This window comes from Balaenoptera musculus, chromosome 2, assembly GCF_009873245.2.
Source record: "Balaenoptera musculus isolate JJ_BM4_2016_0621 chromosome 2, mBalMus1.pri.v3, whole genome shotgun sequence".
Lineage (NCBI taxonomy): Eukaryota > Metazoa > Chordata > Mammalia > Artiodactyla > Balaenopteridae > Balaenoptera > Balaenoptera musculus.
Window position 1 is genome coordinate 59,349,473 of NC_045786.1, and position 23,178 is coordinate 59,372,650.

Consider the following 23,178-nt stretch of genomic DNA (forward strand, 5'->3'; position numbering starts at 1 on the left):
ACTCCCCCAATATCAAGAAGAGTATCTGGTACTGGATAATGATGATGATGATGGTGATGAAGATGATGGTGATGGTGGTGATGATGATATCGAGCATTTATAGAGTCCTTATCATGTGCCCAGCACTGTTTTGAGTGCTTTACAAATATTAACTCATTTAATCCTCACAACCACCCTAACAGAGACAGATGCTATCCCCTTTATAAAGAGGAGAAAACAAAGGCAGAGAGAAGTAATTAACCCGTAGCTAATAAGGGACTGAGCCCAGCTTCAATCCCAGGTGTTCTGGAGTCAGAGTCTGGAGTCATAATCAATACATTACCTGGCCCATAGCAGCCACATTTGCTAAAGGAATGAAAACGTGGAAGAAAGGCAACAACTTCAATCCAGCGTGCCATGGACTGAATGTTTGTGTCCCCCCAAAATTCATATGTTGAAACCTGATCTCCAATGTGATGGTATTCGGAGGTGCAGCTTTGGGGAGGTGATTAGGTCATGAGAGTTCAGCCCTCGTGAACGGGATTAGTGCCCTTATAAAAGAGACCCCGGAGAGCCCTGTCGCCCCTTGTGCCATGTGAGGTCACAGCGAGAAGATGACATCTATGAACCAGGAAGCAGGCCCTCACCAGACACTGAATCTGCCAGCGCCTTGATCTTGGATTTCCAGCCTCTAGACTGTAAGAATTAAACTACTGTTGTTTATAAGCCACTCAGTCTCTGGTATTTTGTTATAGTAGCCTGAACAGACTAAGACAGAGTGGCTTCTAGACGCCGCCCCTTGGATTTTCTCCCTCCAAAGGTGAACTCATTCTCACTCTCAATCCTGCTTCTCCTCCTAAAAAATTCATCTTATGTTGGTATGGCAGGTGTCCAATGGGGATAAGAGGGGTGAGGCTGAGTCAAACCTGGAGCCTGATGGTAGAGGGCCTGGGCCTGCCATGGGGCTTATTCATTCACAGGGACTCTTCCTCAAAGCTTTTCCCATCAGTCCCTCCCACAAACCCTGGGCCTCCCCAGGTGGAGAGAATGAACAGGAAGTCATGGCCTTGGCAATTCTGAAACCCTTGCTCTGAGAGCACCCCATAAAACCCCTGCTACAGATAACTTTACTGCTCACTGAATGTCTGGGCACATTTCCTCCATGCCCTCCCCCCCACAGAATGTCCCCACACTTCCTCAGCTCCTTTACAGGTAGTTGAGGCCATATGAGAAGTTCTGACCAGTGGGCTGTGAACAAAAGTGATGTGTGTCATTGCTGGGCCAATGCATTTAGGAGCCAGTGTGTGCCTCTACCATTTTCTCTTCTTTGCCACAGTGGCTGAAGGAGGCCACAAGTTCCAGATGGGGCAGCTACCACATGGTGGAGCTTCTGTCAGCCTGGGTCCCTGTGTGACTAAATGGACCAGAGGCTGCCACCCTCCCCACTTCCCACATCGAACATGTAATGTGAATTCATATGGTAAAGGAAGAAAGAAGAAAGAGCCTTGTCGCATTAAATCACCGAGAGTTCAGAGAGAGCTTGTTCGTGCAGCACATCACTATGCTACCTACATCCCCACTGGCCACATGGGGGCATATGGTTTGAGAACATGTTTGGATGACTTTCTGGGTGACAGAATTAAGCTCCATTTGGGAGCCCCTAAATGACTAGGATTTCAGTGGGGGATGGAATATCTCAATCACCAAGTTGAAAGGTTCCCCATTCGCAAGGGAAAGGGGGCAGTTCCAGGCCCTTCGGCAGGATCCACTAGCAGGACAATCCCCATCTGGGGAAGGGAGGTGTGAGCCGAGGCAGCTGGGAGCGTCTCCATGACAGCTGGGGCCTTGGCCTACATTCAAGGGCTTGAACTTGACTTTAGAACAAAGGCTGGAGTGTCTTTAAAGCTTTATACCTAACTCAGGTTTGGGACCAGCTCTCAGAAAGGCGCTTGGACCCCAAACTGGTCTGTCCTGGATGGACAGTTTGGGGTCGGGGAGTGGGAAGGAAACTCCAAAAGGGCCTTGGAGCCGCAAATGATAATGCACTGCAAGCTTAATTGTAGGTTTACATTTTGAAAGCAATTATCACCTTGAATGTTGTGTGCTCCTGTGGGACAACACAGGGAATAGGGAGAAGAGGCCTCCCCTCAAGATAATAGCGGGGCGCTGGTAGACGAGCTGAGGGGAAAGCCCTTAGTTTATATAAAGCCCCTGTGACTTCTTGCCTTTTCCAAGAAGTAAGATTTGGCTACAGTAAAATACACTGTCTCCTGCCACACACCCCCTCCAAACTGGTACAATACAACTTCTTCAAGGCCATTAAAAAGACTTCTTGAGAATGAGCTCTGGATGCCGGTGTCAATACTTGTCTACGTGCATCCAAAGGCCTGTGGTTTTGAAATGGGGCCAGGGTAGCTGGAAACTGTGGCCTTGCGTGGCACCCTGCAGGGGTACTGTGGTGTGCTGGGGTGGGGACTTGGATCAGAGGCAGGGGTGGGGTTGTTTAAAGTGTAGAAGCCCCTGGGGCAAAGGTGGACTTGGTGGAACCCAGGGACCTGGGGACAGGGGCTTCTAAAAGAGCAGTCATAAGGAATCCTCTCTCAGAGGCTTTGGGGGTGGGGGGCCTGCAGCTGGGTGTGGCCCTGGGAAGGACTGAAGTGAGTTTTGCCATCCTTTTGGCTAAGAATAAAAGGATGTGACTGATACAGTTCAACTGAAAACAAAATCCCCCAAAGAAACAGGCAATAACTGCTCCATTCTTTACCACGAGGGTTTATTTACTTGGGGTTTTTTTTTTTTTTTAATTTTATTTATTTATTTATTTATTTATTTGGCTGCATTGGGTCTTCACTGCTGCACGTGGGCTTTTCTCTCTAGTTGCGGCGAGTGGGAGCTACTCTTTGTTGTGGTGCGCGGGCTTCTCATTGCAGTGGCTTCTCTTGTTGCGGAGCACAGGCTCTAGGCGCGTGGGCTTCAGTAGTTGTGGCACGCGGGCTTAGTTGCTCCGCGGCATGTGGGAATCTTCCCGGACCAGTGTCCCCTGCATTGGCAGGCGGATTCTTAACCACTGTGCCACCAGGGAAGTCCCTATTTAGGGATTTATTTACTTGGGGGTTTATTTCGATGATGAGAAATCCATAATGATAAGTTTGGTGATTTCAGTGAATTTTTTGGCATAGGAGAAAATCTAAATTGGGTGCAGACCTGAGATTTTAACCCAGTTTGGACACCTTGCACCCACCCTCATGACCACAGGATTTGCTTAGATATGCTAGTGGTAAGGAACTGTGCCCAGAATTTGCTGTGCTTTCTGCTTTTGTTTCCTACGGGCAAGTTTCCTGACAAATGATGCTGAGAATTACTCATCCTGGGGTCAAGGATCCAGCGATGGCTTGTGGCTAGAGTGGAGATTTGGCTGGGCTGGGGTCAGCTCAGACCCCTGGCTCGAAAGTAAACTTGAGGATCCCCACTCAGGGAGGAAGGGGTTTTAGATTTGGACCTTATGGTCTGGTATCCAGAGGCCTGGGCAATGTTGGGATGAACGCATTGGCTCACGGAGAATGCCTGACTGCTTGCGGGAGGATTCCGTGAGCACGACATGAATCGTTTTCCCCTGAATGGTTTTTGCTGACTGACTGGGCTTTAATTCACTGTCTGCTAAGGGTTTGGGGGATGAAAACAGAGGATGAAGTTTCAAAGGCAAATATTGAAAGAAGTTCCTGTGGGGAATTGAGGAAGAGCTGGCACAGGAGAGAGGTGGCAGGTGGAGGGAGGATGGAGAGGGATGGGAGAGGGTAAAGGGGCACAGACATCACCATCTCGTCGCAGTCACCATAGACAGCATCCCGAGAGCTCTGCCCTCACTGAGCTAAGCACTTCCCATGCACGAACACGTTCAATGCCCACCAGCACCCTAGGAGGTGGTACTGTCACTGTCTGCATTTTCAGGATGGGGAAACCGAGGCACAGAGAAGGGGAGTAACTTGCCTTATAAAGAATGAGGCTGAGTTTCAAACCCAGGCAGTCAGGCTCCAGCACTCATCCTAAGAGTCCCTGATGAAACTGGGTTGGTCAGGTTAGAAATGAATGAAAGCCCCACCCCTCAATGCTATTGGCAGGAATTCTGTCTGTGGATGGTCAGATCTAAGTCGTCCAAAAACTCCCCTTTCTGCCAGTCACTAGCTCTGTGACCTTGAGCAAGTTACTTACAGAGTCTGCTTCCTTATCTGTAAAACATACTTTATATGGTAGTAAAGATTACAGAGCATGTGTGAGTGTGTGTGCATGTGTGTGTGTGTGTGTGTGTTGCCTTGTACAGTACTTGGTAGAGAACAGGAATTCCACAAAAAGTAGACACCCCTCCTCCCTGCCATGGAGCCACAGCACAGATGTGCCAGTCTCCAGAACTTCCAAGCATGGACATGGGCATGGACATGAATATGCATGTATGTACTCATATATCCACATGTCCCTGCCTGGGTGGGCACTCACACGCACAGGCATGCATTTCCCTCCCTGGTCCTGTCCCTAACTCAGGCTGGTGGAGGCATCAGCCGTGCAGTCCCCAGCCAAACACCCAGACATCACTCTCGAGTCCTTTCTTTCCCTCTCTCACCCTCACATCCTCTCACCATAGTCAGCCAAATCCTGACTATTTCTCAAACTCATCTTCTCCCGGTTCTCCCTCACCCCCACCCCAGCTGGCTTGCAGTCCTCCCTCCACCCACCCTCCACACAGTGGCAACCAGAATGACCTTTCCCAGTCACAAATTTGACCTCACCCCCGCTCCGCTTAAAAGCATTCCAGGAAGCCTGGCCAAGCAAGACGTGAAACTCAGAAGCCCTAAGGAGAAGTCTGACAGATTTGACAGAATAAAGATATAAAGCTTCTATATGGCCAAAGATACCATAAACAAAGTTAAAAAGACAAACAGCAGACTAAGGGAAATATTTCCAACACATATAACATACGAACATTTTAAAATTCCTAATATACTAAAAGCTCCTTTTTACCAATAAGAAAAAGGCAAAAAGAAAAGAAAAATAAGAAAAGGATGTGAATAGTCAATTCACCGAGAAGAAAATGCAAATGGCCAATAACCACATGAAAAGATGCTCATCCTCACTGGGGAGAAGGGAAGTGAGTGTTGAAACCACAGTGAGATGTTCTCCTGGACTGGCAAAAATTAAAAACCTTGATAATGTTCAGTGCGAGGATGGCTGGGGAAATGGCTACCTGCAGATACCAAGGGTGGCCCAACCTTTTGGAAGAGCAATGTGACAGTAGCTATCAAAATTTAATAAGCATACCCTTTGCCCTGGCAATTCCACATCTAGGAGTCTATCCTATAGAAAGGCTTACACGTGTCAGCCAAGGTATATATACAAGGATGTTCACTGAAGCATTATTTGCAAGAGTGAAAAATTGAAGACCACCTAAATATCCATCAACCCAGGACTAGTTACATAAATTACGTTATGTCCAAACAATGGAGTATTAGGCAACAATTAAAAAGAACATGGGAGATCTGTATGCGGTGACACTGACAGATGCCCACAACACACTGGTAAATGAAAAATGGAAGTTGTAGAGTAATGTGCATAATACAATTCCATTTCTTTTTTTAGATAATATACAATAAATATGTTTATAAAAGCACAGAAAAACTTCTGGGAGGAGGCATACCAGACCAACAATAGTGGGACCTCGGCAAAATGAGATTTAAGGGCAAAGAGGGAACTTCCCTACTTAATAGGACACACTTCTACATTGTTCCACTTTTTACATGAGCAAACATTGCTTTTGTGGTAAAAAAAAAAAAAAAGGAAAGGAAAAAAGAAGAAAAATACCCCATCCATGGCCCCTCACTGGCTGTAAGACAAAGTCCAAACTCCTCGGGGTGGCCCCTAAGGTCCCTCAGGACACAGCCCTTGTGTGCCACCAGCCTGAGGTCTCCCCTTGTCCCATTCTTTGCCTAAGTCTAGATAGACAAGCTCAGCTCCCTTTTAGTCCCCCAGACTGCCTCTGGGCCTCTGTCCCTGCGGTTCTATCTTCCCGCAATGTACTTTCCTGCCTTCTGTGCCTTATCTTTCAAGTCGTTCCTCGTGTGTCGCCACCTTCTGGAAACTCTCCCTGAACACTCCTCCACACTCTGCCTTCTCTCTCCCTCCCAGCAACGGTGACAGCCAACAACCAGGGAGCACACATGTGTCTGTGTCGGGGCTGTGCTGTATGCTTTACATTGTATTGATTCCCTCAATCCTCATAGCAACCCTAGGAAGGTTTGTCATCACCTCATTTAACAGATGAGGAAACTGAGGCAGAGAGGGGTTACCCAACTTGCTCAAAGTCACACAGCCAACAATCAGCAGAGCCAGCGAGTGGTGCCAGGCAGGGCACCCGTGCAGCCCCCCACCAGCGCTCAGCACAAAGTATCTATACCGGCCAGGCTTCAAGACTTGCCTGGGAGTCTCAAGGTTGGGGTTTGTCTTGATCCTGCCCCCAGAACCTGGGCAGGTCAAGCGTGCACAGTGAGGTCTGCTGGGCCCAGAAGCCAGCCCCCAACGCCACCCAGCCAGGGCTAAAGGAAGCAGCTGGTCTCCTCAGTGAGCTGTGGCGGCGGTGAGGATGGGGGCTGGGACCAGCGCAGTTGGGGGTCAGCTGACCCAGGACTGCTGAGGAAAGGGACGGTTTGTGGAGCTGCAGCCCCACCCGAGGTGGGGACCCAAGCTACTCCCTGCACACCTACTGTGTGTCAGGCCCTGGGGGTAACAGGCCAGGGAAGCTGAGGGCCAGGAGACTACTCCGCCCTCCACGTGCTGTAAAGTCAGACACATGGAGGCCAGGAGCCTAAGAGAGGGACAGGCCAAGAGCTGTCGGATGGTGCTCACAGGAGCGGGGCCCTGGCTTCTGACTGGGATGAAGCAGACAGGGGGTCTCCATGAAGGAAGTGGCATCTGGGCCCAGCCTAAAAAGATGAAGGGGATCTGGGCAGATGGAGTTGGGGAAGGGAACTCAGGGGGGCTGGAACAGCTGGAACAAGGGCCTGGGGGTAGGCAAGTGTGCGGAGCATTGGGGAAGAGTCACTGGTTTTGGCTGGAGCACAGGACAAGTAGGGAAGCAGCAGTGGATGAGGGGGTAGGGGTGCCGGGGGCCCTTGGAGGGGGCAGCTGCCCGCAGGCGAGGAGGGGGCACTCTGGAGCGGGTGGATTGCCTACGATCGGAACCTGGCGGGCAAATCCACCTTTGCAGTTAGCTGCAGGAGAGTGGCCTAGCTCCCCACCTCGGTGCCCTCATCTGTAGAAAGTCATGCACCTTCCTAGACTGCTGAGAGAATTCAATGAGACAGTGATTTGCAGCACCTGGGACCCAGGGAGGGGGGATGGCCGCGTCTGGTGGGGGCACCGTGCCCGAGGAGGCCGAGGTGGCTCACGGGGCATCTGCCCGTGTGATGTGAACTTGTGGGGGCAGATGACCCACAAGGCCTCCCAGCCCAGCAAAAAGTATTCAAATACTATCCTTGTGTTTAAAGTATAAACTCCAGGTAATGTCATTTCACACTCTGCACCTTAAAGAGACATGAGAGGCAGAGCCCCACGATCTTGAGCAAGTCCCTGCCCCTCCCAAGGCCTCAGTTTCCCCATGCGAGTGTTGGGTGACTGGTTGGGTGGTTTCTCCAGGCCTGGTTATTCAGAAGGTGTTGAGCCATGGAAGGAGGGAACCGGGTGGGGGGGGGGTGGGGGGAGATGCAGAAATCCAGAGGGGTGGGATTCAGAGAGGGGAGGAGTGGGGATGGAGGAAGAAGAAGACTCTCCTTCCTGGGGCTAGTCCCCTACCCAGCCAAGGCCCTCCTCACACCCCCTACTCCGAGGCCCACCAGCCCTCACCAGTGCCCGGTCGTATTCACTCAGTTCGGGGTGGAGAAGTTGGAAGAAGAGGAGCCCCTGCCTCCCAGGGCAAGTTCACTCGTGGGAACAGTGGTGTGCAGGCCCGGAGACAAGTAAGACCTGGGACCATGCCCCACTGGGCTACTTCAGGCTGAGTGTCATTAGGCAAGTCCCTGCACGTCTCCATTTCCTCTTCTGTGAAATGGATAAAAATGCTTTCCTTGTAAGTAATATTACCAGCCCAGTGCCCAGCACACCACCAACCTGCCCCAGAGGTGAGTCCTTTGGTTCACCAGGAGCTGAGCATGCCCTGGGGGAGTCACAGCCAGCTCTTGGAGGCGGGGAGAATCACTCACCCTAGGCACCCCCAAGACCCAAGACCCCCATGGGTGCCATCCTCCTCATCCCTCACAGGGACCCTATCTTAGCTGCTTCCCCACTGGCCCATCTCCAGCACCTCCCCCTCCCACCTGCTGCCAGAGGAACGCTCCAAGTGAGGCCCACTTCGACTCTGATCACTGGGCTGTCATTGACTGCTTGCTTGTTACCTCCCCCACCAGCCCTGTGGGCAGGAACCACATCTGATTCATCTCATCCATTGCAGAGTGTGGGGTCTGGCACAGGAGTCCTGCCCACAGGCAGCAGAGCTAGCAGTGGGAATGAACAAACACGACCATTCACCCCTCCCACCCGGCACCTGTTGCTCTACTGAGTATCCATGACAATGCTGGGCTCAGTGTGGGGCTGGGGTCAGAGCTTAGCGTGGGACCAGGATCAAGATTCAGTCTGTTCAAGATCAGGGCTCAGTGTGGGGCTGGGATCAAAGTTCAGTCTGTCCAGGATCAAGGATCAGTGTGGGACTGGGGTCAGGGTTCAATGAAGGAAGTTTTCTGCCCCTTACCATGAAGGGCTCAGGACTTCTCCCAGCCTTACCCACTGCTTTGAAAACAACATATCCTATCCCTGGGGTGCTGGGGCCTGTCTTCTGAGTCTCCACTATGCCCGCCCTCTACTCAAGCAAGGCCTGTCCTCTGCTCCACTCCAGGCAGCTATGCTGGGATTCCCATACTCACTATGCCCCAGCCACCACCTGACTCCTACAGAAGGGGCTCAAGGCAGGAAGTGCTTCCTTGCACCCTTAACTGGCCTTCAGAAACACAGCAAGGACAGTCAGCCTTCTGGCATGAATGCATTCCTAAGCCAAGGAGAAGCGGTTTGTGAGTTAGCTCAGATTTTTCTATTATCCACCCCACTGTCCCCATTCCATTAGCCCAGATGATCCAGTGCCAACAGAGGTAAACCCAGGTCTGGCTGAACAGGAAGGCGAAGGTGTTAGCTGGTACATGGCAGTGAGATATGCCACCCAAATACCTCCTCCTATCACAGTGCCTGAAATCCCTCCTTTGTGCTCCTTGCTTTAAGTAACTCTTGCTGACCCTCCTCTGAAACCTCCGTCCTGAATCAGTTTTCAGCTGGGTGCGGGGACTGCTGGATCCCTCAGCCCTGGGTGGCTCAGGTCTAGCCCAGGTCTGGCACTCACAGGGCTCAGAAATGGGAGCTGAATCAGAGACTGGCCTGAGTGGGCATCGGAGCTGGGCAGCGCCCACCCCTCAGCAGCCCCACTCACCCAGCCAAACCCTCCACTACTACTCTGCCTGCTACTCTCAAGCAGAGGGTCAAGTTGGTTTGCTGGAAAGACACATGGTTCTAATTTTAATTAATTAAAGAAAAATCTAATCACTGCATTAAACTTCTCATTACTCCACTTGAATACCCGTTAAGTAAATTTAATTACCAGAGGATTGGGTTTCCCAGTCTCTTTCATTAGCTTCTGATAAGATGAGGAATGGGAAGGGAAGAGGGTGGGAAACAGAACAATGCCATTTTTAACCCAAGGAGGGCAAGGTGGGCATTGTACTGGGGCTACCATGGTCAGGCTTTGGTGCCTCCCTGAGGACAGGCTTGGCCTTGGGCCTGGGGAGACCCCCACCACAGCTGCCTCTAGAAAGGAAAAGGCCTAGCATTTGGCTGCAGTCAGCGCTGAATGCTTCATTTATGGCCACTCTTGGTTATTTATACCCCACCTCCTTCTAAAAGAGTTTGAGGCTGCTAAGAACAGCACAAACTGAAACATAAGAGAAGAAATCAGAACAAGGGAAAAATATGAGAGAGAAGAAGATGAAGCCTTTGGCAAGACTACTGAGCAACTGCATGCCACAGCATCCTCAGCACTTATCAGAAATGGGCCACAAACCAGCTATGAGCTTCCTAGCAGCCAAGGCAAAGAGAGCAACACACTTTGGCACTAATGCAGTAACCAACAGAGTATTCATAAGGAAATGCACACTGAGCCTCAGGCTTTCCATCTGTAAAAAGGGTGGAGCTGGCGGATGAACTAAAGGAAATAACCATTGGCTGGAGCAGTCAGCAAAGGTTTCCTAGAGAAGGAGAGACCTAAACTGGGCCTTAAAAAAAAAGGATAGGGCAGACTCATCTATAATAATCACTTGTTATTTGCCTCCCCCAGTTGGAGGCATCTCTTCCTGCCAGCAGGACTCTGCGCTTCCTTTGGGAAACACTCTCCCCCTCATTCCTGGTCACATGGTTGGGGAAGGACAGACCCTTATCCCCAGCCCATCCATGTTTCCAAGCCCTGCGGACCCAATTAAAGGAGCAGGATGATCTTAATCCTAACAATAGGGCCCAAGAGATCAACTCCAGGACTTTTATTTGTTCTATCAGGAAACCAGATTTTGTCTCTAGCCCAGACCCCAGATTTCAACCTGGTAGCATGTTGCCCCAGAAACTGCTGGCAGATGTCTTATGATCACATCATGTGAAAAGCCACTAGGAGTGGAGCCATCACCAAAAAAAGAGAAGCAGAGAAATACAGACAGAAAACAGATCCTGTTCACATTGTTGAAACCACTGGATCAAGCCCTGCCTGAAGCCCAACCTACCCCTGGACACTTCAGTTACATGAGCTGATAATTTCATTTTATTGAAATAAGATTTTTGCTACTTGCAACCAAAGGGATCCTGACAGATACAGTGCTCAGAAATGTATCCTTCCTGTTCCAGAGACCAAGAAGGCTCAGGCATCCCCAGGAGCTAGGGAGTAGGCAGGGTGGGCATGCCACCTACCGTGACTGCTATTGTGCCTGCTGAGTCCTGAAGCTTGAGGAGTCCCTTCGGCGCAGGCTGAGGTGAGGAATAGGCGTGGGAGCGGGTGCAGGGGCTGGACAGGGCCAGAGCCCTGGAACGCTGGCAGGAGGCAGACTCAAGGCAGCCAGGACATGGCTGCGGGGTCCCTAGAAAAAGGAGAAGCAAGAGTGAGCAGTACAGTTCACATGGGAGACAGAGGGGCACAGGGCGTAAGGCAGATGGTGGCCACACCTTGACAAAGGTGAGACCAAAGTCAGCCAAGTTTATCTTCACTTCCTCACATCTTGTATCTCATTTCCCCCATTTACTGCCCCCTCCCCCTGAAGTACCTCCAGGCTGTAGGAGAGCATCTGTAGAAGGCCTTCCCTCTGAAGAGAAGGGAGGGCTGGGGGGCAGGCATGGCTGGAATCCATGTGCTATTGCCGGAGTGTGTGTGCCTGGTGTGAGGGGAGGGGGCGGGGGAGCTTCCCCCCGAGTACTGTGGACTCATTTCCCACAGTTCCTCTCCCAGTGCGTGCCCAGAACTAGGCCTAGGGCCTGAGGCAGCCAGGATAGGACAAAGCTGACTGAGGTAGCCGCCTCCTTTGATATCTGGTCTGGACTTCTAAAAGAATCCTAGAGAGGACAATGCTTAACCCAAGGGCATGAATGGTGGTGTTCCAGGCATAGGCAGAGAGCAGTGTAGGCCCTCCAAGTGCCTTCCTGTTTGAGGAACCAGGAAACCAACTACTCTGGCTTCACACCAGCCTCCCTTGGGCACTGCCCCTGGCTGGGGGGCCACCCCTCGAGGGGCCCACACTCTTCCCCAGCTTCTCTCTGAGACCAAGCTGGGACCTTTGGGGAGAGAAAGAGGGTGAGGATATTTCAGACTCAGGACACTGCCAGAGGTCCTGGGCTTTGGAAAGTCACTAAGCCTCTTTAGGCCCTTAATGAATCCTCTGATCTAAGGGATGCTGGCTTTCTTCCTGGCTCCAGAAAAAGGCATGATGACAGAGATCTTGAATCACAGAACACTGGGCTGATTGGATCTCTAGAAATGTCTCGAATAGCGCTTTCTGCAATGTTGAATGTGTTCAGTACCTGTGCTGCCCGATACGGTAGCCACTAGCCACACGCGGATATTGGAATGTGGATAGTGACACTAAGAATCTGATTTTTTTTCTTTTATTATATTCATTTATATTTAAATCAAAATAGCCACATGTGGCTAGTGGCTACCGCATTGAATAGTACAGCCCCGGACCAACACTTGCCCAGTCCCTGGCCACAGTACCCAGAGAAAACTGAGGTCCAGAGAGAAGGGATTTGCCCAAGGTCACATGGAGAGTGGCAAAGGCAAAACCCAGAACTTAGGTCTTCAGACTCCTAGCCCCGACACTCCACAGCAACCACTCCCTTCCCATGGTGGCCTTATGTTCTCCCATCTTGCTCAGCACTGTCACGGAGTGTCTTGCTGCCCCACTACCCATGCTGCTGCTCCTGGGGCAGGGTATCAGGCCGCTTTTGAAGGGACCTAACTCTCCCAGCCACTGCTGCTGGCCCATCCCCCAGCCCCCCAGCAAAGCAGCCTCAGTGACTATCCCTGAGGTTGGCTGGGGAAATCATCCATCAGAGAGAAAGTGCTCTGGGCACAGAGCTGTTCACTGCAGGGTTATTAATAACACCAAAATGCTGGAAGCTGCCTAAACATCCCACACTAGAGATGACAAAGTGCATCATGACACCTCTGTTGGATGGAATATTACACAGCCATTAAAAATGATAAACACAGAGACTGGTAGCAGCACAGAGCAATGTTTACCTAACAATATTGAGCAAGAAAACAGAAAAGGGATGAGGGTGGGGCTGGGTTGCAGCGGTGTGCAGGTCTCTGCGCTCACAGAGCCCACTTATATCTATTACCCCCAGCCCGCACTGCAGCATCACGACCTCCAGATTTCATAACCATTCTACAGATGGAGGAGCTGAGGCTTCGAGAAGCCACACACATACGCCTGGTTACATGGGGAGTGAGGGCAGAGTCGGGGCTCAAACTCTTGATTTCTGACTCTAAGGACAGACTTCCACTGCTGCCTCTTTGTGCCATGATGGTGGCATTAACGGTGCCCTTTCTTTTCTATTAATTAACTCATCCTATTTAACAAAAACACATTCTAAGTGCTTTACAAATGTTGGCCCATGTGGTCTGTACAACAACTGTACGAGGAGCAATTTATACTCTTATTTTTTGGATCAGGAAACTGAGGCACAGAGGTCAAGGGCCACGTCTACTTCCCACATGTTCTGCAAGGTTCCAGTATTGTCTTCACAGGAAAAGGGCAAGGGGGCAGGGAGGGAACAGCTGTTGACTTGGAACAGTAGAAATACAGATGTGTGTGTGTGTTCCCTTTTTAATTGCATGGAAATTCTTTCTGTAGCAATTGAAAGAAAAAAAATTCCAGAAGTAAAATATGGTATCAAAAAAATGTAAAACAAAAACACATACACAAAAATGAAAACATTCAAACTGAAGCTACTGATGCATCCAAGAGACCTCGACTGTGAACGTCATCCACCTCCTGGCAGCAAAGCTCATGTCTCCAGGCTTTCCTGCCAATTTCCTGACCTCGGACTACTCCCTCCTGCCTGGGTGAGATCCTCACCTCACAGGGCAGCGGGGAGCAGCCCTGTATGGAGGTGGACTTCAATAAACACTTCCTGGCACCCCTTGGCACAGCGCAGCAGGCCAGCAGACAGGCCTCAGAGCCCCAGCGGCCTGCAGTGCTGCTGTCGCTGGCCAGGGCTGACCTCAAGAGGCCAAGATATCCAGGCCTCTGCCTCCAGCCCCAGGCAGCCCCATTCTACAAGTGAAGCAACTGAGGCCCAAAAGGTAAAAGACCTCGTCAGAGGTCACGCTGCTACTGAACAGGGAAACGAGTGTGTGCACATGCATGTGCACGCATACAACCCACATGTGCACATGTGTGTCTCCCGTATGTGCAATGCTTCAGGCCCAGGCACCCTCAAGCCTATAATTAAAAGGGCAGGTGATCCCCAGCTTATACACACACACACACACACACACAACAATTATTACATTATTAACTGCTACCATATCCACAATTGGATTTCTATTTCTCCTTTACATTTTTCTCTGTTATTTTTCATTCTGTCACCAAATACTTATTGGGCACTTACTATATATTAAGTATATTATAGGTGCTGGAGATTCAGTGGAGTACCCCTCATGGGGATGGGGGGTACAGATGATAAGCAAATAAATAACAAATAAAGAAACAGGATAATTCCAGAGAGTGACAAGTGCAATTAAGAAAATCGAGCCTGGTAATGTGAGAGAGAGTACCTGGGATGGGGCTAAGGGGTCACTCTAGCTGGAGGATCAGAGGAGGCCTTTCTGCAGAGGTCACATCTGAATTTATACCTGGACAATTAGAACTCAGTCACTCCTAGAGCAGCAGGAGCAGGGCAAAGAGCAGAGTGGGGGGTTTCCCTGGTGGCGCAGTGGTTGAGAATCCGCCTGCCAATGCAGGGGACACAGGTTCGATCCCTGGTCCGGGAAGATCCCACATGCCGCGGAGCAACTAAGCCCGTGCGCCACAACTGCTGAAGCCCACGCACCTAGAGCCCATGCTCCGCAACAAGAGAAGCCACCGCAATGAGAAGCCCGCGCACCGCAATGAAGAGTAGCCCCCACTCACCGCAACTAGAGAAAAGCCCGCGCGCAGCAATGAAGACCCAACGCAGCCAAAAATAAAATATTAAAAAAAAAAAAAAAAAAAGCAGAGCTGGGAAGGAGCCTGGTGTTTTTGAGGAGCAACAGCAGGTCAGCACGTGTGAATGAGATGAGGCAGAGGTGGGGGCGACAGCAGGAAAGGAGGCCACAGAAGGAGGGTGAGCGCTGAAGGCCAAGGTAAAGTTTTTGGACTTCATCCCTAGTGCAATGAAGAGTCACCTGGGAAGTGCTGGGCTGTTTTATTCATTGTGAAAAGTTCCTTTGGGCTGCTTAGTGGACGGTCTGGACTTGAAGGGAGCAGGGACCAGTTGGGCTGACTGTCGCCGTCACCCAAGACAAGAAGATGGGCTCGGGGCTGGGGGTTAGGGCGGGAGGCAGACAATGCAGATATATGTTATAGCAAAACCAACTCGTCGGCAGTTGGTTGATGAGTTGGAGACTGTGAGGAGGTTGAGGTAAAAAAAGGAATCAAGATGACACTAGACATACTTCTACCACAACACGTACGTACTTTTTTACTACCAGACCCCCGACAAAAACTTTATTTAAATAACTATTAACACTAAACAGAACGCAGAAGAGCCACCAGGAAGACTGCCACCCCACAACACGCTTGAGTCTCCACACCCCGGTGCATCTTTTCTTCCCAAGCCCCTGCTCTGTTCTTCTGATCCTATATGTGGCACACAGGGAGAGGGGCAGAGATTGGGCCCACCCTCAGGGCTGACAGGAGACAAGATGTCCAAAAAGACAGGACAGGGCAGGACAAGGGAGGTTGCAGAGGGGCTGGCCCAGAGCAGGCCCCCAGCCCATGCTTGTAAAGAACATGCTGGCTGAGGGGCTTCCCTGGTGGCGCGGTGGTTTTGAATCTGCCTGCCAACGCAGGGGACACGGGTTCGATCCCTGGTCTGGGAAGATCCCACATGCCGCGGAGCAACTAGGCCCGTGAGCCACAATTACTGAGCCTGCGCGACTGGAGCCTGTGCTCCGCAACAAGAGAGGCCGCGATGGTGAGAGGCCCGCGCACCGCGATGAAGAGTGGCCCCCACTTGCCACAACTAGAGAAAGCCCTCGCACAGAAACGAGGACCCAACACAGCCATAAATAAATAAATAAATAAATAAATAAACAAACCACTATTTGTCAGATTAAAAAAAAAAAAAGAACATGCTGGCTGAACCTGTAAAGTTATACCAAGGGGTGTGGGGACTGGGGCGGTAGGGCCCAGAATCTGGGAAAAGCAGGAGTTTGAAGCTAAGACAATCCTGGGTTTGAGTCTTTGCTCCACCCCTTGCTCGCTGTGGGACCCTGGGTAAGCTACTTCACTTCCCAAGGCTCAGATCCCTCATCTTCCAAGTGGCAACCACAATCCTCTCACGGAGAGCTGTGATGAAGACTCGCTGAAATGATACATGTCAAGAACTGGCATTTATAAATATTAGCATCTCTCCCCTTTTTATTAAAAAGGGGGCTAAAAAAGCCAATTTAAGCTTAGACTGCGAACCTTACATCTATTCCAATAGAGATTCTAGAAGTGCTGCCCAGAATGCCAGGAAAGACAATAGTAAGTTTGAGAAGTTCACTACCACAGAGTCCTGCGGGATAACTGCATGTCCTCTCTTGGCTGCTCAAAATGATTGACATGCCACTCAACCAGCCACTAGCGAGGCCCCGTGACATCCCTGATGGATGAGACAGAAAAATATGGGCTGGGCTTCTCAGTGGTTAGCTAAGTAACCATGTCCAAGAATGTGGGAGAGGTGGGTCGGACTGGTCCCTGGGGTAGACATCTCACCGGCGCAATCAGCAGAGCTGGTCCTTGGCCCTGCCTGGAACGACCTTTTTTGGCAGCGGGACTAGGATGGAGCTTCGAACGTAGGTCACAGCCTGGGAGGGTCAATTAGGAAGGCAGGGATCCCCTGTTCAAACGCCCACCACTTGCCCTAGGAAAAGGGCCAAAGTGGACAAGAGAGAGTTACTAGGCTCTGGCTGAGTTCTGTGAGTAGCTCCGTGAGTGGCCAGGGAGTACGTGGCCTCTGTGGAGCATGGTGGCAGGAGACGTGGGGGCTGGGTGAGCCGTCAGTCACTTCCAAGCTCGCCCTGTCAAGTCAATCAAGGTATCTGTCTAGAGATTTTTTGATACAGTGGGGTCTGTTCACAGGGCTTGACAGGAAGAGGTGGGCCTGGACCCCATGTTCCCTGGGGAAGCCTCGGGGCCTGGTCAGGACTTCAGATTCCCTGATAAAGACACTTGGCATTTATGGGCCTAGAGAGCAGAGCTAGGCCCAGTGAGAAAAGATTCCAGGAAGAGAGATCTCTCTTCAGCATGAGGAGTAGTGAGCTCCCTGTCCCTGGGGGCATGCAAGCAGAGGTCTAGAGAACATATATTTTGGGTAGAGGGATTTGCACTAAATTGGGGGGTTCCTTTCAGCCATGAGTTTCTTTAATTCTATTCACATATGAATCAGGGCTAGATTGTGTGGATCAAAGGGGGTTTTACAGAGAGTGAAAGGAAGGCAAGATAATGGCCAGAATAATAGTTATTATTATTATTACTACATTATAGATCACCACACATTTCCATCTATTCTCTAACTGGATCTTCTGCCCAACCCATGAGGAACATAGGGCAGGATGATTAACCCCATTTAGCAGATGTGGAAATTGAGGCCCAGAAAAGGAATGGGACCAGCCCAAGGTCCGACCAGCATGTCAGCCCCAGACCTAGGGGCCTTCCCCTCCTGCACTCCAATGGTCATCCTGCCACCACTGCCTCAGAAGGAGCGAACAGGAATCTCCCCTCCACCCTGGGCTCCTGTCCAGCTGCCACAACTCCCCATCCCTGAAGGTTAGAGCCTCTCTTTGCACACCGCCCCACTGAACACCTGGGAGGTGAGTCCCAGCCCAGAAGGCTTCTCCTCCAGGTTACAGAGGCCCTGCTCTCCCACCCTTTCCTCTCATTCCCCTGGTAGTACTGCCACAGCCCCTTAGGTTGGATCCTTCAAACCAGACCCAGGACCAGACACTAGGCTTTGCCCAGGAAACGAACTCAGGGAGAAGGGTCCCTCCCACTCAGCCTTATTCTTTGCCTCACCCCTATACAGCCCGCTTGTGGTCCAGGGGGAACCAGGGCCCACCTTGCCAGGTATCCCTCCTGAACACCTTCCCTTTCCCTAGCGGAGGGTCAGAGAGAGGCATCTGGGCAGGAGAGGTGGGAGTGTCAGGAGGTGGGGAGACTGGGACCACCGAGGCAGGAAAGCTCCCACCCCTTAGCACCACTCCATGTCACATCACACACTGAACCCCAGGATATTCTTGTGAGCCAAGTAGCAGCATCTCACTTTACAGATGATGGAATGAAGGCTCAGAGAGATTAAGAACGTGCCCAAACTCAAAATATTAAACCGAACAGAAACAGCCGGTAAGTTCTAGAGCCAGGATTTGAACCCAGGACTGGCTGATTCGAAATACCCTGTGCTTTCCATGCTCCCTGCCGCCTCCACAGAAGTGCAAGGAAACTCAAAAGGCAGCCTGGTGAGCAGATGAAAGAGGGGCAGGGGCGGCAGAGAGACGGAGACAGAAGGCAAGACAAAGACAAGACAGAGAGCAGCAGGGACAGACGAATTGACAAGTGGACCCTGCAGGGGCCAGAGGGAGGCAATTGCAGAAACCACCCTATTGATCAATGAAAGGCCCTCCAGTGCCACCTCTGCGGCCATCTGCTCCTCCAGTTTAGCTACTGGTCTTCCCTAGGTCCTTCCCGGGATGCCCAGGTCCAAGGAGCAGAAGAACCTCCTGTCCTAGGACGCCCCAGTCAGCGAGGGTGTCAGGCAGATCCCTGGGCCAGGGAGGTGGGCGGAGAAAAGTAGGGGGCCATTTTAATTCCCTGGGGCAAGGCCATCTGCCCGGCCTCTGTCTGCCAGGCCAGGCTGGAGGGTCCAGCCTGCCCAGACCGCCCACCAGGTTACAGCATACCCGCTGGCCCCACGTGGCTGTGGGAGTGTTTCCGGGCTCGCCAGTGTTCCCGTGCCCCACTGGCAGCCGAGCGTAATTGGCCTGTTCCCCAGAGCATGCAGGGTTTAAGGCACAGCCTCTCAACTGAATATTTAAGAAGAGAAATACCTTTTGTTTTTTTTAAGAAAGAGAGAAAGGGAGGGAGGAGGAATCCAGCAAAGGAGGGGGAGGGAAGGAGGGTGGGAGAAACATACCTACCTCCTCACTGCAAGTCAAAGGTCACAGGCATCCTTATGGGGCAGGCGCAGGCAAGGAGCCTTTAATCTGGGAGTTCAGGCTGAGGAAACTAAATGCTTGAAGCCGGAGTGCATTACTGCCCTGAATGATCTGTCAGCTTCTATTAGGCTAAATATCTCTGTATAATGGGGAATTATCCTCTGAAAAGACAAACTGCCGGCCTCTCCAGAAAGGGGGCACGGTGGGAACCTCTCATCGTGAGGGCTCTTCCACGGGGGTGGGGGGAGGGAAGAACAGGACCAACTAGGAAAGCCACCCCCCCATCCCACACCCCCTCCCTGGAAAGTCACAGTCACCAGCTGTGTGAGGCTTGCGGCGGGTGCCAGCATCCCGCCCCCTCCTCCCCAGACTCTCCCTCCACTAAGGAGTCTGAAAAGATGCTAGACGTGGAGTGGAGGCCTGACAACGCCTCAGTGATAGCGGGTGACCCAGGGCGAGTTCCTGCGCCCCTTTGAACCTCTGTGTCCCTGCCTGTTAGACGGAGCTGACGATACGCACCCGAAGGCTGTGCGGTGGGGGTAGGAAGCTGGCACAGAACCAGCACAAAGTGGGCACCCAGGACAATTTTGCTCACGCTGTTCTGCCCACGGGTGAAGACCTCCTCCTCATCCCCTCCTCCTCGTCCTCACTGGCCCCCATAGGGCACCACCACCTCTGCCAGGAAACCCTCCCTGACCCCCACCCCTGGGTATCTCCTACAGCCAGAACCCCACCTTCTGGGCTCTGCCAGTCTCCGGTGGTTGTTTACATGTGGGCCCTTCAGCCTTAGGGGCTCCCTCTGAACGGGACAACATTTCCTCCTTCCCATCCTCCCCAAGCCCTCTCACACGCGGGACTGGCACTCAGGACTCTGCTCAGATTTGCAGGCTAGTAGGCGAGGGCTGGAGGAAACCAGAATCAGGCATGGCCTGGGTTCACTGAAGGGCATCACTCATGGTAACACATTCAGCACCAGGGATGCCGGGCCAGGAAGCCAGAAATTCCAGGCCATGAGTCTGCAAGAGCAGGGTGGCGGGCGGACCATCTGCAGGCTGGCCAGGGCACAAGGCAGGGCTGGGGCCAGGTTAGAGCAGCATAGAGGTGGGACTCAGTGCTGGGTTCCTGGCACAGTACTGAGGCGCTGGAGGTGCTCAGGCCAGTAAGGGTCTCAGGGGTCAAGAGGGGCAGGGCTGAGCAGTGGGGGGAGAGGCAAAGGTCAAATGGCTCTAGCTGGGTGGGGAGCAGCAACATCCCGCTGACTGTCACGGATGCTCATGTGCAAACAACACTGTCCAACTCTGCAAAGCCCTTTTAAATCCATTAGTTACTTTGATCTGCACAGCCCTCAGGGATTAGTTACTTAGTTCATTAATTCAACAAGAACTTCTTGAGTGCCTACTCTGTTCCAGGCATTGTTCTGGCTCACTCAACAGAGGGGAAACTGAGCCCCACAAGTGCTGCCCAGGAAGTTCCATGGCCACATGGGGTGGGCAGAAGTCCAGGGCTGCTGTCAGTCTCCATTAGTGACAGGTGCTATAGGGCTTCTGCTACAGCCCAAGAGTCTGCAGGAGTGATCGGGATTGACCACGGGCTGGGGGATCCAGATAATCCTCCAGAGTTGGGGAACGAGCGGGGGCAAAAGCCAGACAGGAGCTGTGGAAAGGGGAAGCCTGATGGGGGTGAGGGGGGGATCACGGGGTGGGGGGGCAGGGAGGAGCCTCAGCCTGGAGTGAAAGCTCCTCTTCCTCTAAGGCAGGGGTGGGAAGCCAGAGAGAAAGTGTGAGGGGAAGGAGGCAAGTTTACGATGGAGTTCTCCTCCGTGGGCAAGAGGCTGGAAGGGCGCAAGAGGCACACGTGAGGAATGACAAGGTCAACAGCCCCACCTGAGGAGACGAAGGGGCACACAGGCAGGGCCAGAGGGTGAGAGGGGTCAGAGTGGGCACATCAGGAGGACCCAGAGCTGGGCTGAGCCCCCTAAGCTGTCTGAGCTAGGGGAAGGCAGAGGGCAGGGAAGCCCAGCAGGGAGGAGCAGGGCCCATGACTGCCCTAGCGGGTGCCCCATACTGTAGCCTCAGGCTGCCCTGTGCTCCTGGGGCACGAAGAACCTCCTCAGAGTGTGGGCTCCCGAGGGCCCAGCCACAGCCCAGAGCAGCCCAAGTGCCTCCAGACTCTCCCTGCCGCTGGTGGGAGCCACCTGGGTCAGCTCAGGAGCAGCTGTTCCCTTTTGGTTCCTCAAGGCCAGCCCAGCACACTGAGCATTCGCCGGCGGGCTCCTCACTCCCCTGGACCCTACTCGCCTCATCAGTAAACTGAGGCCGACCCCACCTCTCAGTGGTCAGGCCAGGAAAGCGCTGCCCCGTGCCCGAATGCACACACAGTAGGTGCACATGGATGGCTGTCCCCTTCCCGTCCCTGGTGGTGGAGTCTCCTCTAGTCCTCACAGCATCCCCAGTGTCTCACACACATTTTTGCTCAATTCACTCTTAACTGAACTGACTTCAACTGCCAACCGGCTGGTAGCAATGTAGGGAGGTCAGAATTCTGCCCACTGGACCCAGTGGGGAAGGGGCTGAGAGGAAGGAGGACATCACAGAGGGACATGGCAGATGCCCCAGGGAGCAGACATGAGGATGAAGCAGAGGCCAAGGTTGCTGGGGCAGCAGAGGCCCCGCTCTCAGCACACATATTAGCACTCCTTAATCATTTAGCAGGCCGGCAGGGGAGCCCGAGGAGGGGAGTGAGGGCTGGGGAATGGGGTTCACCCAGGTGGAGGGTCTCTGGGCAGATAGGCCTCCTGGGCCCAGGCCTCCTCATAGCACCCATAGCCTTGTGAGCTGCTCCCCCAACTCACCCTGCCCACCTCAGAATCTACCCCACTGTGTGCCAGGCCCTACCCAACCAAGAACATTGGAGAGAAACTGAAACAAGTCAGGAGGAAGGAAGAGCCACTTCTGGGAGATGGGGCAGAACCTGGAAGGTTTTACAGAGGTGGTGACTTTTCAACTACTCTGGGCCTCACCTTGCTTTTCTGTGAAATGGGACTGCTATACTACTAAGTACTACTAAGTACTCCTCCTCCCACTACTCCTCTTCCTCCTCCTCCTCCTCTTACTACTACTACTACTACTAATAATAATAATAACAATAATAATAATAATAGCTTAAGAATTTGGAGCGCTTACTCTGTGCTAGGCTTTGTGTGAGCACTTTGTGCCCAGAGAGACTGAGGTGGAGCTGAGGGCAAGCCCGCCCCTCTCCTAGACGCTCTTCGGCTGGACCAGCTGGTGGAGGGTTGACTGAGGTCTGAGCCTTGGGCCAGCTGCAGGCAGGGTGGTAGGTGAGGTGGGTGTCACCAGTGGCCAAGGTCTGTGAGTTGCCCCATGTTTTCAGCATAACTCCAAGTGACCACTCCTGAGCCTGGGTGAGTGGGGTGGGGATAGGGGTTGGGGGAGGGAACCTTCCAGAGTCAGGTCAGAGGTAGCAAGGTCAGAGGTTACACAGTGGCTATGGTGGCAGCTCAGTTTGGCCACCCCAGTGTTTAAAACGCTGGTGCTGAGTATGGCCTATACCTGCAGCTCCCCCCGCCTATCTCCCACCGGACCCACCTCACCCACATGCCAGGTTCCAGAAGATCTCGGGCTCTAAAGAGGCACGGTGGTGAAACTGCACAACAATGTTAGGCAGTAGATGTTATTTTTCCCACTTGATGTGGAAACAGGTTCCGGGGGATTATATTATACTTGCCCAAGGTCACAGATGGGAATGGTCAGGCTGGTACTCACACCTAGGACTGTTTCTAATGAACAAGGAGATGCCAAAGGCTGAACAGGCTCATGGGGCTGAAGTTGGAGGGTATCTCAAGCATAATCAGTAGGCCTGAGAGAGGTCTTTGGGGGTGAAGTCTTCCTGGCTCCCCGCCCAGTGGCTTCAAGTTGTCCCATGCCCAGGACTCAGGGGGTCAGGCAGTTTGAGGAGATGAGGAGGTAACAGGCAGGGGAGGGGGAGGGATATCTCTCCTGTGGCTGCCAGCAGCCCTCTGCCTCATTCTACCCCTGCTCAAAGCATTCGTCTCCCTGGTGAGATGGGGCACCCTGGAGGCCTGAAGTTGCCAACAGGGCTTGAGAAGCACCTTCGTATGAGGCCAGGGCGGGTGAGGGTGTGGTTAAAGAGAGATGAAATTCAGC

The 23,178-nt window shown here is 52.4% G+C and overlaps 1 protein-coding gene across 1 annotated transcript in view; it reads right to left on the bottom strand.

Moving 5' to 3' along the window:
* LINGO1 (leucine rich repeat and Ig domain containing 1) overlaps positions 1 to 11,137 on the bottom strand; it is a 77,394-nt gene extending 66,257 nt beyond the window's left edge. The window contains exon 1 of the mRNA XM_036839515.1: positions 11,011 to 11,137. The gene's annotated coding sequence lies outside the window, so the exon portion shown is untranslated. The remainder of the gene's footprint in view (positions 1 to 11,010) is intronic.
* Between the last annotated feature and the right edge of the window lie 12,041 nt (positions 11,138 to 23,178).